The sequence below is a fragment of the Pygocentrus nattereri genome, chromosome 1, assembly GCF_015220715.1.
Source record: "Pygocentrus nattereri isolate fPygNat1 chromosome 1, fPygNat1.pri, whole genome shotgun sequence".
NCBI classification, from domain to species: Eukaryota; Metazoa; Chordata; class Actinopteri; order Characiformes; family Serrasalmidae; genus Pygocentrus; species Pygocentrus nattereri.
The window spans coordinates 31,164,909-31,182,955 of NC_051211.1; the positions used below are offsets into that span (position 1 = coordinate 31,164,909).

Below are 18,047 nucleotides of genomic sequence, written 5' to 3' on the forward strand. Positions count from 1 at the left end.
CGCAGCTTAAAAGTCTTGTTAAACTGGCAGAACAGAGCCAGATAGAGCTTACATGTGTACAGAAGGGATGGATCAAGGGTTATTGATGGGGACTTCCCTTCTATTCAGTAATTGGGAAGCTGAGTATTGAGGTTATTGAGAGTTTGCCTTTCTATTCATGCAAAGGCACATTAACCTAGAGTGTCAGTTAAATTCTCGTCCCACTGATCGACTTTTCGCTCATTAGAAGTGGTAAATGATCAATACCATCATTCGCGCCTCCATTTTGTTCACTATCCCCTTCCTCACAATTCCATCTGGCAGCAGTCTGGGAGTAAAAATGCTCGGGTAACTGTTATTCTTGTATTTTTTATAAAAATCTCTTTCTCTTGTTGGATGAGATCCTCCTGCGCTGCTTTTGCCCTCTGTCAATTTAGTTTAGCTACTTTGCTGTGAGTGGCTCATCTGTGAGCAGATTGAAGTGGTAGTAGTGGCCACAGGTTAACCAATCACAGCTGAACACTAACCCTAAGCAATCATAGGCTAGTCAGTCATAGGCTAACTAATCACGTGCTAACTAATCACAGGACAACCCTAACCCATATAGGCTAAGCCATAAAAGACTAACTAATCATAAGGTAACCAGCTAAGCAATCATGGGTCATTTATTTACAGACTAGCTAATCACAAGCTAACCAATCATAGATTAAGGATTCATAGGCTAACCAATCATAGATGGAGAAACCATACAATCACATCCTAGGCAATTGTAGTCTAATTAATTATATGTTACTTAATCATTGGTTAATCAATCACAGACTTCTTCATCATATCCTGGCCAAGCATAAGGTAACCAGTTATAAGTAACTAATAATAGATTAACTAATCACAGCCATGACCAATCACAGGGCAACTAATCACAAACTGACCAATCACAGGCTAAATATTCATAGACCGATTAATCATTAGGTAAAAAATCATAGCCTAACCAATCATAAGCTAACTGATCACAGGTTAACCAGTCACAACCTAGCTAATCATAGACTGACTAATCTATACAAATCTATAAACAGACTACGGAAAATGACAAAACTGATTACTTGCTGAATATATAGCAATAACCTTTACACAAACAATGTCATTAGTCCAATGATTGTTTAAAACATTTAAACCTCTAAATCTCTAAATTGTATACATCTGATTCAAACTCTAAGGATAGTTACATGTAGTTGAGGGTCATAATGTAAAAGCGCAGCTTTATGTCATTGAATTGAACAGTTTTATACAATGTTTTATGGTCCAAAGTGTTAGATTTTGGGCCTTTTGTGGCTTTTCACCTATATTTCCTTTTCATTTTATAATCTCTCTGTTATACTTCCACTCTTTGCTCACTTTATTAGAAACAACTCCTCTTATTGGCTACTTTATACAGACAGTTAAAGGCTGTAGTTCATCTGCTGCTGCACAGTTTATCAGCCCCCTCTATTCCATTCATCATTGGTCAATTTCTGACCACAGAACTGCTGTTGTCCAGATACACTGCTAGGTCATTTTCAGCAGAGCAGTGACATTGACATGGTAGTGGTCATAGTAGTGTGTGTGTTGCTGATAAGAGTATATCAGACACAGCAGTGTTGTTGACGTTTTTACACGTTAGTGTCACTGCTAGGTTGAAAGTGGACCACCACCCAAAGTATCCAGTCAAAAATGGCTCTGTGGTCAGAAACTGACCACTGATGAAGGATTAGAGGATGACCAACACAAACTATGCATCAACATATAAGCTACAGTCTCTAACTGGACACCAGCAAGGTGGAGCTACTAGAGAGGGGTTTCTGAAAAAGTGACCATTTAGAAAACATTTTGAATAGATTTGAACATTAATTTACATTTCTGATACTTCTTTGAAGAGGAATCCTGTCAATTAAAAAAAAAGTTAATAATTAAATCATCATCATCATCATCTTCGTTAACTGCTTAGTCAAGATAGGGTCTCGGTAGCACTTGGGAGAGCAGAGAATCCCAGATGACCCTATCTCCCACAACTTCCTCCAGCTCATTCCCAGGGACCCCAAACTGCTCCCAGGCCAACTTGGAGATATAATACCTCTGGCAGGTCCTAGGACGACCCTGGGGTCTTGTCTCAGTAGGCCATGCCTGGTACACACACCTGGTCCAGAGGGCATCCGGATCAGATGCCCGAGCCTCCTCAGCTGGCTCCTCTCAATGTGGAGGAATAGCAGCTCTCCTCCGAGCTCCTCCCGGGTGACCGAGCTCCACACCTTATCAAATAAAGTGTAGCCTGCCACCCTACGAAGAAAGCTCATTTCTGCCACTTGTATGCGCAATCTCATTCTTTCAGTCATTGACCACAGCTCATAACCATAGGTGAGGAATGGGATGTAAATCTTCACCTTATGGCTCAGCTCCCTCTTCACCACTACAGTCCGGGACAGTGACTGCATTACTGCTGCCACCTGTGGCCGCGGCCGATCTCATGATCCCTCTTCCCATCACTCGTGAACAAGACACTGAGATACTTAAATTCCTCCACCTGGGGCAAGTCCTTTCCCCTTACCTGGAGTGGGCATGCCATCCTTTTCCAGGCTAAGACCCTTTATTTCAGACTTGGAGGTGCTGATCCACATACCAACCACTTCACACTCAGCTGCAAACCGCTCCAGTAAGTGCTGGAGGCATCCATGTGATCCAGCCAAAAGAACATCATCATCTCCTCCACACATAATTCCCTCTTGACCCTGGCTATGCCTTGACACCCTGTCCATGAATATCACAAACAGGAGTGGAGACAGGGAAAAACCCTGGTGGAGTCCAACTAACACTGAAAGAGTCTGACTTAATGCCAAGTATACGAACACAGCTCTCACTCCGGGGTGAGTGGTCCAGAGTAGTGGCCCTGGCACCCCATACTCTTGGAGAACCTCCCACAGGATATCTTATGGAACACAGTTGTAAGCCTTCTCTAAATCCACCAAACACAAGTAAACTGGGTTGGCAAACTCCCATGCCACCTCAACAATCTGTGAGGGGGTAAGAAGCTGGTCCATTGTTCCATGGCCGGAACAGAATCCGCATTGTTCTTCCTCAGACTCAGGTTCCACCATTCCTGAGGTCCATGCAATATTGCAGAGGCATGTCAGCCATGACAGCCCTACAATATCCAGGGGCCAGATGTTCAAAGGTAATCTGATCGGATTTTGGTTATCGGATTGGATCAAATCTGGAAAACGGGTTGTTCAAAAGGGAAAGAAGCATTCTGAAATCGGATCAGATCATGTAAACCAATCCTAGTTTGGAAATGGATCAAACCTTCAATTTCTGTTGTTCAAAACTTTTCAGTAGGATTTGGATAACTTTGATCCAAAAAAACAGGATTACCCTAATCCCAACAAGGGGTAGGATTTCAAGGTGGATTTCAGGAAGAAAATGTAGTAAAACTTTAAAATTAAAGTTTTAAAGTAAAAAAAAAACATTTGTATCATTTAGTATATATACTCTTATTTCTATTTTGCACTTGACCTGTTTAACTGTTACAGTGATAAAGTAGACATAGGCTACCAATTAAGCCTTTTACTATAGTAAAGTAAAAATAAAAATGATCTTGGCCCCATGAAATAAGCCCCCAAAAAGATTTCAATAATAAAACAAAAATAATATATTAATTTTTTGATCTATGTCACTGTCATTCATCACTGTATATTAATGTCAAAGAAACATTCATCAGATATGAACATGTCGAAAATAATTTCAAACAGTTGCATCGCTTACTACACGTCCAGTCAGTCCCTCATTCTGACAGAACACCAGAGGTTGGTCTGGTTCTTCAACAGGCTCAGGTGCATCATAAACATCACAGAGTGGGACATTGCGTCTGGTAGCAATGTTGTGCAGGACAATACATGCAAGTATTATGTTGCATACTCCGTGTGGTTCGACTCACAAATAGTTCAGGCATGAAAAGCGTCTCTTAAGAACTTCATTTAAACGTTCAATTGCACATCTTGTTTTGCAATGAGCAGTATTGAAGCGGGCCTGTGCAGGCATTGTTGCTGCAAGAAAAGCCATGGTCATCAGCCATGGTAGGAGTGGATAGGCACCTAATATTACGCCATCCGGTCGGTTGGTTTGGAGCTCTCTATATAAAACACTCTCCCTCAGAATACGCGCATCATGAACAGACCCAGGCCACTTCACAACACAGTTTGTGACGATGAGGTCAGCGTCGCCTACAAGCTGGATGTTGATGCTGCACCTCCCCTTTCGGGTGATGTACTCCCACTCCCTCTCAAGAGGTGCTTGGATATGCACATGAGTGCAGTCAATAACTCCAATAGTATTGGGCATGTTCCCCAAAAGAAAAAAATTGTGCTTGGTCTGGGCAATCTGTTCATCCTTTGGAAGTGAAACAAACTGATTGACCAGGCTGGCCAATGCAATTGACACAGCTTTCACTACATTACTTGATTCGTCCACTCCTACATTGTCACCAACAACTTGGTAGAAAGTCCCAGATGCATAGAAGCGCAGAGCAATGAGGACCTGTTCTTCCACAGACTGTGACTCCTTCGGGTTCTCCGTTGAAGTTTGGCCCTGACAAGGTCTGCAATGTACTTAATATCAGCATTCCCAAAGCGAAAGTGAGCATACAGTTCTTCAGTGGTGTATTGCTCCAGTGGTTTTGCACACTCAAGATATTCCCTTTGATGGTATCCTCTTCCACCAAAATGGTGGTAGCGATGCACAACACCTGCCATGTCAGTGCCTCTCTGTAAGTCCTCAGAGGAAGGCTTAATACAAGATGGCTGTCAAATACCCACCCACTCATTAGCTGACATGCTTGTGTTCAATTAAGTCAATCATCCCCAAGTCCTACAAATACTATGTTCACCACCACAGATGAGGTGGAACCATGGATTCAAAAGGAAATAATTTCACGGTTGCAGAAACCCATGCACTGCTGGAGGGTGTAAAGTGCCATTATGCCTCAATTGTAGGAAGTTCTGTTGTGGGAATGGTGACAAACAAAAGGAAGAAAGTTGTTTGGGTTGAAATCACCCAGAATGTTAATGCAATGGGGTCTGGCCAGAAGAGGACCTTGGAGCAGGTGAAATTTAGATGGAAAAATCTGAGGGCCAGAGCCACAAAGGACCTTGCTGAACAAAAAAACACCCAAACAGGCAACAAACCATTTAAGAAAGGTGACTACACAGATGTGGTTCTGGACCTTATTGGGGGTGAGATTTCTAAATCTCTGCATGGTATTCAAGGTGTTGTAGGGGATGATGAGCCTACAATTGAGGAGGAAAATGACCCAGTTCCACCTAATACAGAGGAAACATTTATTGTGGATCTCAAACCTATTATTGAGCAACCTGAATCCTCACCGGTAGAGCCAGCAGTCACAGAAGCTCAGAAAAGAGGCTTGAAGCGTCCTTTGCAAAGTACTAATGGTGATGACTATGAAACTCTTCTTAAACGAGAAACTCAAAGAGCAGAAGCACAGGTTCTCCTGGAAGAGGAACAAATAAAGCTGACCAAACTGCAGCAAACCAGGGTTCAAATCCGCCTCCTAAAAGCAGGTCTTGAAAATGCAGGTCTCTCTTTCTCATATGAAGAACCCTGAATATCTTGTTAACTATTGGACATTTTTCATTTAAGATGCTTTCAATATATCCACAATATATTTGTTAATGTATATGTTTTTTATGTGTTGTGGCTCAGATGAGGGGTCATAAAAGAAATTATAAATGGAAGTGGATGTTTATGTTTTGTGTTTTGTCTCAAAATAAACACTTAAAGTGACCCCATGTTGGTTCTTCTACCTGTTCTTTACATAGCTGGTAATCCGGATTAGGTAATCCTGAAAACTGTGTATCTGGATCAGGGTAATCCAATCCAATGGTGCTTTGAAAAACCGGTTTAAAAGTAAGACAGATCACCTGATCCTGGATAGCAAAAAATGGGATTACCAAATCTGGATAATTTTGATCCGGATTACATTGTTTGAACAACTGGCCCCAGAGCCTTAATCATCTCTGGACAAATCTCATCCAACCCCAGTGCCTTGCCACTGAAGATCTTGCCAACTTCTTCAGTGACCTCCACCAGGGAAATGGAGCTAGACACATCAGAAGCCTCTGGCTCTTACTCCCATGAGGGAGACATGTCTCCCAGATTAAGGAGTTCCTCAAAGTGCTTCTTCCACCGACCGACAATATCCTCATTTGAAGTCACGGTTTCTCCACCCCTGCCAAATACAGCTTGAGCGCAGCCACCCAGACTGCTCTTGAGTCACTGGACAGTTGTCCAGAACCTCCTTGAGGCTGAATGAAAGTCTTTTTCCATGTCTTCACCAAACTCCGCCCATGCCCTTGATTTTGCTTTTGCTACCATTGCCGCTGCCACCTTTTTTGCCTGTCAGTACCAATCTGCTGAGTCGGGAGTCCTTCAGGCCATCCAGTCCCTAAAGGCTTCTTTCTTGAGCTTTTACAGCCTCTCTCAACAACAGTGTCCACCAGGGGGTTCTTGGGTTACCGCTCCGACCGGCACCCACAAGCTTTCAGCCACAGTTACACCTGGCAACTTCCACAATGGAGGTTTTGAACAGGGTCCATTCATACTCCATGTCCCCTACCTCCTCTGGGACATGAGAAAAGCTCTCCCGGAGGTGGGAATTAAAATCATTCAGAACATGGGTCTCCGAGAGTCATTCCCAGCACATCCTCACTATTCACTTGGGTCTACCGGGTCTGTCCAGGCTTCCTTGCCATCTGATCCAACTCACCACCAGTTGGTGATCAGTTGACAGCTCAGCACCTCAGCACCAAAGTTGATCATTGACCTTTGACCCAAGGAGCTGTGGTACCATGTACACTTATGAACATCCTTGTGTTCGAACTTGGTGTTTGTTCTGGACAATCGATGTCTGGCACAGAAGTCCAATAACAATTCACCATTCAGGATTAGACCAGGCAGGCCGTTCTTCCCAATCACTCTTCAACAGATCTCCCAGTCATTGCCAATATAAGCACTGAAGTCTCCCAGTAAGACTATGCAGTCTGTAGGCGGGACCCTTTTAGAACCCCACCCACTCGCTCCAAGAAGCCCGAATACTCTGACCTGTTGTTTGGTGCATAATCACACACAACAGTCAGTTTTCCTCGCTGCGATTTTAATTTGCATTGAGGTGACCCTCTCATCCACTGGGACAAACTCCAACTGCTGAGTAGGAGTTTGGTTCCAGAGCTGACACTGTGGGTGGAGGTGAGTCCAACTATATCTATATATCAACCTCCTGCACAAGCTCCGGCTCCTTCCCCCCAGTGACATTACATTATCATGTACCAAGAGTCAGTTTCTGCCACAAGGGCCTAGGCCAAGGGCCTCTCTGCAATCTCCCACTGCCTATATGGCACTGCACTGCTCCTCCATGCTGGACCTTGCGGGTGGTGGGCCCACATAGTCACCCCACATTGCCTCTTCGGGCTGAGCCTGGCTGGATTACATGGGCTGCCTGGCCACCAGGTGCTTACTGAGGGATGCTACTCCCAGTCCTGACTTCAGGGGTAGGTCCCGGTCACCCTCTCCCAGGCAGGGTACACGATCAGGTACAAATGGTTAAGATGTAAATAAAGTAATCAGATTGGTTTCATCTGAAAGGCTCTGTTGTAGAGAAACATACAATCAGAATTGTTCACAGTGGGGGTGATAGGAACCAGATGTTTGAAGAGTTTAATGCCCCTAAAAGCTTTAAAAAGAGTTCTAAAAGAGTTATTCCATTAAATAGTTATAAGCACAGTGCGTGATGTCAAAGACAGTGTTTTATTATAGGTTTGAGAAGGTTTTGGTCTAGAATGTGCATTTTAAAATCCATTCGTAGTTGTGAAATACAATGCATTATATTAGGTAGATATTGTGATCCTTGGTTCCTAAATTTCTGTAAAATTAACCATCTCACACCAAACCACTCTAAACGACTTTGTTTGCATCTTAATCACTGAATAATGCAAGAAGCTTGAAAAACTAATCTCTTTGTAAGCAGTGCTGTGATGTAGACTTAAAGACTTCAGATATGACAAGATTGCCAATATCTCGTACGGCTCAACTTTTCACACGTGTTGACTAACTCTGTTTCCACTTCATCTCAGCATGGATGGAGTAAACCAGTGTTTTACTCATAAGGACACTTGACCTTTGATCTTCATGTGTCATAAGTTCACCACCCAGGCGGACACTCTCATCACAGCTCTTTGACCTCCTACCGGCGGAGTGGAAATCCAGGTGTGGAGTGAAATATACGATGTGTTCGTCATGCTGAATGGAACTTCCTCTAGGAGCTGAACAATGATGTCGTAGGTTTAAGAAGAGGCTGTGTTTGACCCCAAAGGTCACTTTGTTGAGTGTTGACAAGGTTCAGAGCTCAGCTTTGCTCAAAGCCAGTTTATAAGGTGTGTGAAGGCAGTGACTAAACTGTAGTGATTTTGTAATGTTAGATTTGATTATAATCGATCCAAAAATCATCACTCATATTTATCCTTTATTTGTAACAATTCTTCTTAAACTAGAACAAATTACACGCATGTAAATGCATAAACAAATCCATGGATGTATTATTAAATGAATAAATAAAATTCAGCTTCAGATTTATTTCATGTTGAAAGGAAACAAAATGAGGTGCTGAGGAGCAAAACACTCAGTAAACACTATTAAAAATAAAACAGGTAAGCAAATCTACAAATATAAGTGTAAAGTGAGCAGATTGTAGACTATGAAAAAGCAATTGTCCAGTAAGGACTGTATAATTTTAAGACTTTATCAGATAAATTCTTGATCTAAAACATGTTTTAACAAAGCTAGGGTCAAATTCTTCATTGTCACTTTCTTAGAAGAGCAGAGATGTCCTTTTAATAATAATAATAATAATAATAATAATGAATTTTATTTGTAATGCACTTTACAAGAGAAACATGCAGTGACAACTTAGAGAAAAACTCTCATACTTGTAAATACCTTCAACACCTATGTGTACTACACAGTGCACTATAATTAGCTCAGCAATCAGCATCACTCACTGATGTAGGCATTGATAAAAGAGCTTTTAGACGAGTGTTTATCAGATGAGAAATAGGGGCTTGGTAAGACTGTCATTATATAAAACCCATTAACAAAATCATAGACGTATCTACTGACTAAGTGAAACATTCAGACAGTAGATTCTACCAAATGTACTGTTACCATATGTTTATTTACTGCACACCACCACCCACCAAAAAAACCCCCAAAGAATTCACTTGAGATATTCAGAAACATTTGTTTGCTTTTTGCTTTTTTCTGTACTCCTTCAAAAAAAGGTGCACATAGTAGAATGCAATATTGTCCCAAATGATGACAAACAAGAGGCTGGAGATGGGGATCATCTGTTGAAGAATCCATCTGACTTACCTTTAGAGGTTCTCGAAAAATTGTACAATCAATGCTGCAGTGTGTGGACTTCTTTAAGGAAGGTTTGATCCTTCCTCCACCTTCTTTCATGGATGTGCCATGAATGAAGACAAGGTTATAAGAGTTTTATTGGAATTTCACTCTAGATTCCAGTGGAATAAGGTCTGTATGTAAGGCCTTCTGTTTGAGCCCCTCTGACACAATCTATCCCTCCACTGATACACCCAGGCTGAGGGCTTGGCATCATTTTGGATGATGTGGCTCCCAGCACTCACAACTGTGTTACATAAAAAAGAATATAAAAAAGAAAGCAGAATAAATATCTTTGTTTCTAAACATTTTATTTTCTTTTGTTTTTGTGCTTTGCTTAAACAGAGCTTATACAGGACATTGCACTGAAATGGATTTTTGGTTAAGAATCTGTTCCACATTGTCATGCTCTTACACTTTGGCACATTCTACATCTGTATGTAAATCAGTAAAGCATTAGCAGATAGCGCAGCACTGATATACAGCACTAATGAAGACTGAACCATGTGAAACTGAAAGCTGTATTATGTTTTGTTAAGTTGGTGTTACTAGATGATTAGATTAAGTCAAACTCAGTTTCGTTAAATGTGTTTTAGCGATCAAGAAAAACCATAAAGCGCAATAATTTAATAAACTTTAAACATTTATTTGGTGAAAGGACAGAGAGAGAGAGGACAGAGGCACAGACAGAGAGAAAAAATGAGAAAAAAGACAAGGAGTGGAGAGAAAGTAGAAGGAAGGGAGAGCAGGAGAAAGAAAAGATGCAGAGACATACAATGTAGAAAGAGAAGAGAGGACAGATGAGAGAGAGAGAGAGAAAAAGAATAGAAAGCCAGAGAGAGAAAGAGTAGAAAAGAGAGAGAGAAGAAACAAGGGACAGCAAAAGAAAAAAAAAGATGCAGAGACATAGAAAAAGTGGGACAGAGAAAGAGAAAGGAGAGAAAGACAGAGACAAAGACAGGAGAATGGAGAGAAAAAGAAAAACGAAAGGAGAGAGTGCAAAAGAAATGAGAGAAATAGAAAGGAGGGTGAAAGAGAGAGATAAAGAAAGGAAAGAGAGTTGGAGAGCAAACAAAAGAGGAGGGGGGAATGGGGGGTGAGTGAATGGAACAGTGGGTTGTTGACCTCTGTAGATTCCTCGTAAATTTCCACATTAGTGTGAATGCGTGTCGCCCTTGCTGTGTTATTGTCGTGTGTATTTATAACTCCACTGCAATGTAATCTCAGTGCACGGGGGGACAGGACACCAGCAGGAGGACAACCTTCCCACCACTGATCACAATGACATCCCCCTTTACTTAGATTTACGTTTATGGCATTTGACAGACCCTCTTATCTACAGCAACTTACAATTTTAATAATTTTAGACAGATAGGAGAAGGTAGTGTTAGGAGTCTTGCCCAAGGACTCTTATTGGTATCTTGTATGGTGATTGCTTAGGTCTGGATTAAACCTGTTAACAGCACAGAAAAGGTGTAGGCAGAGGTGTTACCCACTACAATATATCAACTACTTAGAGACACTTCTTGATTATTGAAATATACAAACTATGTTCCAAAAAAGATAAAGCAGTAGGTGAATTGCTAATAAAACTAGAAAGCAGTGATTAGCAAATCCTATTTGACCTGTATTAAATTGAAAACAAACAAAAATCTAATATTTTGCTTTACTTTATCATTTTTTATATATACAGGTCCTTCTCAAAAAATTTGCATATTGTGATAAAGTTCATTATTTTCTGTAATGTACTGATAAACATTAGACTTTCATATATTTTAGATTCATTGCACAAGCCTTTTATTTTTTAATATTGATGATTTTGGCAAAAAAGTAAAGAAAAAACAAAAATCTAAAAAAATTAGCATATTTCATCCGACCAATAAAAGAAAAGTGTTTTTAATACAAAAAAGTCAACCTTCAAATTATATTCAGTTATGCACTCAATACTTGGTCGGGAATCCTTTTGCAGAAATGACTGCTTCAATGCGGCGTGGCATGGAGGCAGTCAGCCTGTGGCACTGCTGAGGTGTTATGGAGGCCCAGGATGCTTTGATAGCGGCCTTAAGCTCATCCAGAGTGTTGGGTCTTGCGTCTCTCAACTTTCTCTTCACAATATCCCACAGATTCTCTATGGGGTTCAGGTCAGTAGAGTTGGCAGGCCAATTGAGCACAGTAATACCATGGTCAGTAAACCATATACCAGTGGTTTTGGCACTGTGAGCAGGTGCCAGGTCGTGCTGAAAAATGAAATCTTCATCTCCATAAAGCTTTTCATCAGATGGAAGCATGAAGTGCTCCAAAATCTCCTGATAGCTAGCTGCATTGTCCCTGCCCTTGATAAAACACAGTGGACCAACACCAGCAGCTGACATGGCACTCCAGACCATCACTGACTGTGGGTACTTGACACTGGACTTCAGGCATTTTGGCATTTCCTTCTCCCCAGTCTTCCTCCAGACTCTGGCACCTTGATTTCCGAATGACATGCAAAATTTGCTTTCATCCGAAAAAAGTACTTTGGACCACTGAGCAACAGTCCAGTGCTGCTTCTCTGTAGCCCAGGTCAGGTGCTTCTGCTGCTGTTTCTTGTTCAAAAGTGGCTTGACCTGGGGAATGCAGCACCTGTTTCTACTCTTCCTGCTTCCGCAGGTCCCCCAAGGTCTGGAATCGGCCCTTCTCCACAATCTTCCTCAGGGACCGGTCACCTGTTTTCATTGTGCAGAGTTTTCTGCCACACTTTTTCCTTCCCACAGACTTCCCACTGAGGTGCCTTGATACAGCACTCTGGGAACAGCCTATTCGTTCAGAAATTTCTTTCTGTGTCTTGCTTGAGGGTGTCAATGATGGCCTTCTGGACAGCAGTCAGGTCGTCAGTCTTACCCATGATTGCGGTTTTGAGTAAAGAACCAGACTGGGAGTTTTTAAAAGCCTCAGGAATCTTTTGCAGGTGTGTAGAGTTAATTCGTTGATTCAGATGATTAGGTTAATAGCTCGTTTAGAGAACCTTTTCATGATATGCTAATTTTGTGAGATGTGAAATTTTGTGAAATTTTGGGTTTTCATGAGCTGTATGCCAAAATCATCAGTATTAAAACAATAAAAGACCTGAAATATTTCAGTTGGTGTGCAATGAATCTAAAATATATGAAAATTTAATTTTTATCATTACATTATGGAAAAGAATGAACTTTATCACAATATGCTAATTTTTTTAGAAGGACCTGTATATATAAATGTATGCTCATTTCAAATTTGATGCCTTCAACATGTTCCAAAAAAACTGGGACAGGAGCATGTTTATCACCTTCCGTTCTTAACAACAATTAGTAATCGTTTGGAGACTGAAGAGGTGAGTGAAACAAACTGACTGTGAGGTGGCTCTAGACTGCAGGCGGGCCAGTCTAGCACCCACAGGATTGTAGTCTCTAAACTGTTGGATTATTTGATCATGCAGATTTTGGCAAAACGGAAAGCCCCAACCCATCCTCGGTCATAAATGACAAGGCCACCTAAGATGTTTTTAAAGATTTCACAACATTCCTAGTCTTTAATTGCTCCTACTTGCTTCCAAGAATGTGTTTCAAACATCAGTTTCAGAATGAGTGTATATTTTAAAAAACAATGAAGCTAATTGGATAAAACATTACATATATTGTATTCATTCGAATACAGATTAAAGTAGACTTGTGGATCACTGCTTTTGGTTTTCATTTTCAATTTACCTACTGTCCCTTTGTCGAGTTGACGGTTGGTTTTGTTAACAGTCATGCAGAGTGGTTTAATGTGAAACGATTTTAGAGAAACCTACTGACTCAGACGTCTTTACAGCGGTGGTGATAGGAACCAGGGGTCATGATGTCTACAACAGTATTTTTGGTTGGTGGACTATTCTCAGTCCAGCAGTGACACTGAGGTGTTTAAAAACTCCAGCAGCACTGCTGTACCTGATCCACTCAGACCAGCACAGCACATAATAACACACCACCACCACTGCAGTGCTGAGAATGATCCACCACCCAAAAAATACCTGCTCGGTGGTGGTCCTGTGGGGCTCCTGACCACTGAAGAACAGGGCGAAAGGGGACTTATAGAGTATGTAGAGAAACAGATGGACTGCAGCCTGTAACTGTAGGACTACAAAGTGCACCTATATGGTAAGTGTAGCTGATAAAATGGACAGTGAGAAGGTAGGTAGTACCTAAGAAACTGCTCAGTAAGTGTATATACATAATAAAGAGCTATTCCAGGCCCTTCATGTAAACTTCCATTTTTTCCAGTTTTAATTCCAAGAAAAGAAAGAAAGAAGCTGCACTGAAGCTAATAATGTCTGAAGAAGCTTCAGTATGTTGTTTGAGAGTGTAAACAGGTGGTAAACACACTCCAGTCACACTCCAGTTCTATCTCTGGGATGCCAAGCATTTTTTCTGTCGTCTCAGTCACTAACCCTATGTGTGTGTGTGTGTGTGTGTGTGTGGTTTGGTGGGTATTTACATGCTGCTCTTGAGCAGCTGAAGCGTCAGCTCTTTGACATGCTGAGAGATTTATCGACACATCATCCTGGAGCCCCCTAAGACGGCAGGATACAGAGAGGAAGAAAATGAGACCGGCCCATAGTTACCCTTCAGAGAAGCACTGTTGTTATAGAAACCAAGGATGAAAATCTCTGACCTCAGTTCAATTCAGTTTGATTAATACACATGTAATGCACAGCACGTAATGGCCATTCAGCTTCTCTTGCAATCAAATTTCCAACTGTGTTTGATAATAAAATGTCAAACCAAGTAGCCAAAATCGACTGATTGATGATGTGTTAAATGTCTTTTTTTTCCAAATGAAAAATACTTTTTGAGCAACCAGCTGTCAAACTAATGAACTATCTGTTTATCTCTCTCTCTCTTTCTCTCTATCTATCTATCTATCTATCTATCTATCTATCTATCTATCTATCTATCTATCTATCTGTCTGTCTGTCTGTCTGTCTGTCTGTCTGTCTGTCTGTCTGTCTGTCTGCCTGTCTACTCAATAAAAAATCCACTGAATACACATATATAACTTCAGCAGCTATTTACCCATATATATAAAGAACAAATACAGTAACCTATGATTCATTCATTCATTCATTCATCCATTCATTCATTCATTCTTTCATTAATTCGTTAATTCAATACAAAACAAATGGCCTGCATTATTGCAGCCTTTGTTGAATATTAGTATAATTGATTCTAACATTCCAAAATCCATTCAGTTGAACTGCCAACAGTGCATCACTTTGCAGTTTTGCTCCCTTAACAGAAATGCCTATGACTTTAATGCCTTTTTTATGTTTATGCATTCATGCACTTAATACATTCCATTATTCATTTACCCATGAAAACATGTATTTAATAAATGGCCTTTTCTTATTTATTTGTGTATTTATCCCTTTATTTAAGTGAGCATTTATTTTGCTTCTATTTCTTCTTATATCTTATTTTATTTGATAGTAATGCATGATCATACATGTATAAATTATATTTGTTGGCATACAAAATATACATACAACATATATACACAAAATGTAACATAATCAAACACAGTATAGTCACATATTTAAAAATTAAAATGAACAAGATGGTGTGTCAGATGTGTGATACTGTACCTATGCTGCACTTCATTTACTGTTACAGATCACTAGCTTCAGTACATGAAAGAGGCTATAGGCTGAATGAACTTTGCAGGGACATTGCATCTCATTCAACCAGTGTGACCAATGTTCCAAAAAAGTTGGGACAGGGGCACCAAAAGACTGGTAAATTTGTGTTATGCCAAAAAAAAACACCTTGTGGTTGGCAAAAGGTCAACAACATGATTGGGTATAAAAAAGAACATCCCTGAGAAGCTGAGCTCTTTGAAAATGGACTGAGGGGAAGTGGAAAATTGTTCTGTGGTCTGACGAATCAACATTTGAAATTCTTTTTGCAAATCATGGACACTGTGTCCTCTGAGCACTCAACTTGTTATCAGTGCACAGTATCTGTGCCAGTATTCATGACGGTATTAGTGCATATGGCATGGGTGGTGTGAACACCTGTGAAGGCACCATTTAATGCTGAATGATATACACACGTTTTGGCAACATATGCTGCCGTCCAGACAACGTCTTTTTCAGGGAAGGCCTTTCATTTCAGCAAGACAACATAAAACCACATTCTGCATGTATTGCTTTATATTAAAAGAGTCGGGGTGCTAAACTGACCTACCTGAAGTCCAGACCTATCACCCATTGAAAACTTTGAAAAAAATTGAAAAATAAAAAGTACATCAAAGAAGGCCCTGAATTGTTGAGCAGCTGAAATCCAATATCAGATGAATGGGAAAACATTTTACTTTCAAAACTACAGCAGTTGGTCTCTTCAGTCAAATGCTAGAAGAGTTGTTGAAAGGTAATGAAGTGGAAAACATGCTTTTTTTAATGTGTTGTTGGCATCAAATTCAATATGGGCATATATTTTTCAAAAAGCAATACAATTTTGCAGTTTCTACATTTGATATGTTGTCTTTGTAGTGTTTTCCTTTAAAAATACAGCTTTGCATTTCATCGCATCTTATTTTTATTCACATTCTGCACAGCGTCTCAACTTTTTTTGGAAATGGGGTTGTACATCACAGCAGGAAACAGTAACAGACATTTTCTGATTTTGTGTGCTCTTTTGTCCAGTTTTATAAATATGTGTCAGAAATTACGTACAAGAAACTTGATGCATCTGTGTCTGTGCACTGTGATGGCTATTTTAACTAATCCTCCAAATTCAGAGGAACAGAAGCATGGTACATACTGAGGCTGCACTGATCTTGTAGAAAGGGTTGACCAGAAAGTACTGGACTTTAGGAGCATTGCGAAATATCAACACCTCCCTCAGACAAATGTTATGGCTCTGTACTCAGAAAAAAAATTGCCCCCCCCCTCCCATCCCACCCCTATGTAGAGCGGGAATTCACTCCCATCTGCTTCTGAAGAACCTGAAGCCTCACACTGCAGCGTAGCTAGAAACATTCCGAGAAGAGCAAGTCATCATGCTCATCACATGACAGTAAACAAACCGAGCAATTTCACTGAACTACATTTAAAAAAACAGTTCCAACATACCCTGTTTACAACCTCTCCCTCCTCTTCTTCTCTTTTAGTTATTTATCTTTGTATTTTATTTTATTCATTTTATTCAAATTTTTATCTTGTGTGTTTCTGATTTGATTGTTATCATTTACTGTTACTATTTCTTTGTACAGCACTTTGAGCTGATGTACAGTGTGGGTCCTGCTAGTCAAACAAAGTTTTGTTTATTTACTCAATGAAAATAAGTTAACACATCCTCTGCACATCTTAATGCACATTTACTGTTCATTCACAAAACGTCATTGGCCCGGAGACAGGGATTGACAACATGTCTGAAATCTGCATTTAAATTATGATGATGATGATGATTAAATGTATAAATACACACACACACACACACACACACACACACACACACACACACACACACACACACACACACACACACACACACACACACAAATATATATATGTATATATATACATTTAATTTAGATTTTGTACTTGTATGGCACCTTTTAAAAATGACTTAAAGTCTTGAGACAAAAGTAAAATACTAAGATAAAAACATAATGAAATAAATTTAGTTTAAAATTAAGGTAAAGCCTAAAATAATAGCTAAAATAGCCCTAGAACCAGCTGTGCACAGAAAAACATGTACATGCAACATGTAACTGAAAAATACCTGACAGTTAAATACAATTTATATAATAGTGTCTTTATTTGAATGCAATATAAAATATGTACATTTTAAGATTTTTTTAAGATAGTTTTTAAAGGTGCCATGAGTCACTGTAAGGCTATCAGGTACAACTTTCCAGATTTTAGTTACCATAGTGACTGAGAGCTAAATTAGCTAAACCACTTTTCATGACAGCCTATGACATTTCTACACATTAGGATTACAAAATAACCTGTAGTGCTGACCTTTTACAGGATGTATGGAGAAGTAACATACATCACTAACACGATGGCACCTCTCAAAGGCCCTGCAGATCTTTCATTGACCTGAGAGGAGTTGTAGACTTTGGGAAACCTATTTATACTCTGCATACTTTTCAAAGTCATTTACTCTGTTTCTATTTATGACAAAGTATGCCAAAACAAAGCCCAGTCCCAGACCATCCCACGAAAACAATTACTTTTGTCAGGTATTTTCTAACAGTTGTGAATGATACAGTGGTTAGTTCATGTCCTCATGTTCAGTCTTAAAATAAATGAAACATAAAATAAAACCTTCACATTTGCTCCAAGACATTCATGCGGCCTATTACAATGAACAACCATGCAATCTGAGACTGTGCCAGTGGTATATAATATTAATGTTTGACCATGAAACAGGTATTTAAAGCACCTGTCATAAGTCTGAGGTGACGTTTTAGCTTTCATTGAGAGGTGTTAAGGTGTTTTTGTTTTTTTTTACACAAACTGCTAGTAGTAAAGGCCCATTGAAAAGTGTTTGATGCACTGCGACAGCTAGCTG

The 18,047-nt window shown here is 40.1% G+C and overlaps 1 pseudogene; it reads right to left on the reverse strand.

Annotated features, from left to right (window-relative positions):
• Positions 1-3,720: 3,720 nt before the first annotated feature.
• LOC119263255 lies at positions 3,721-4,754 on the reverse strand (annotated as a pseudogene).
• Positions 4,755-18,047: the final 13,293 nt, after the last annotated feature.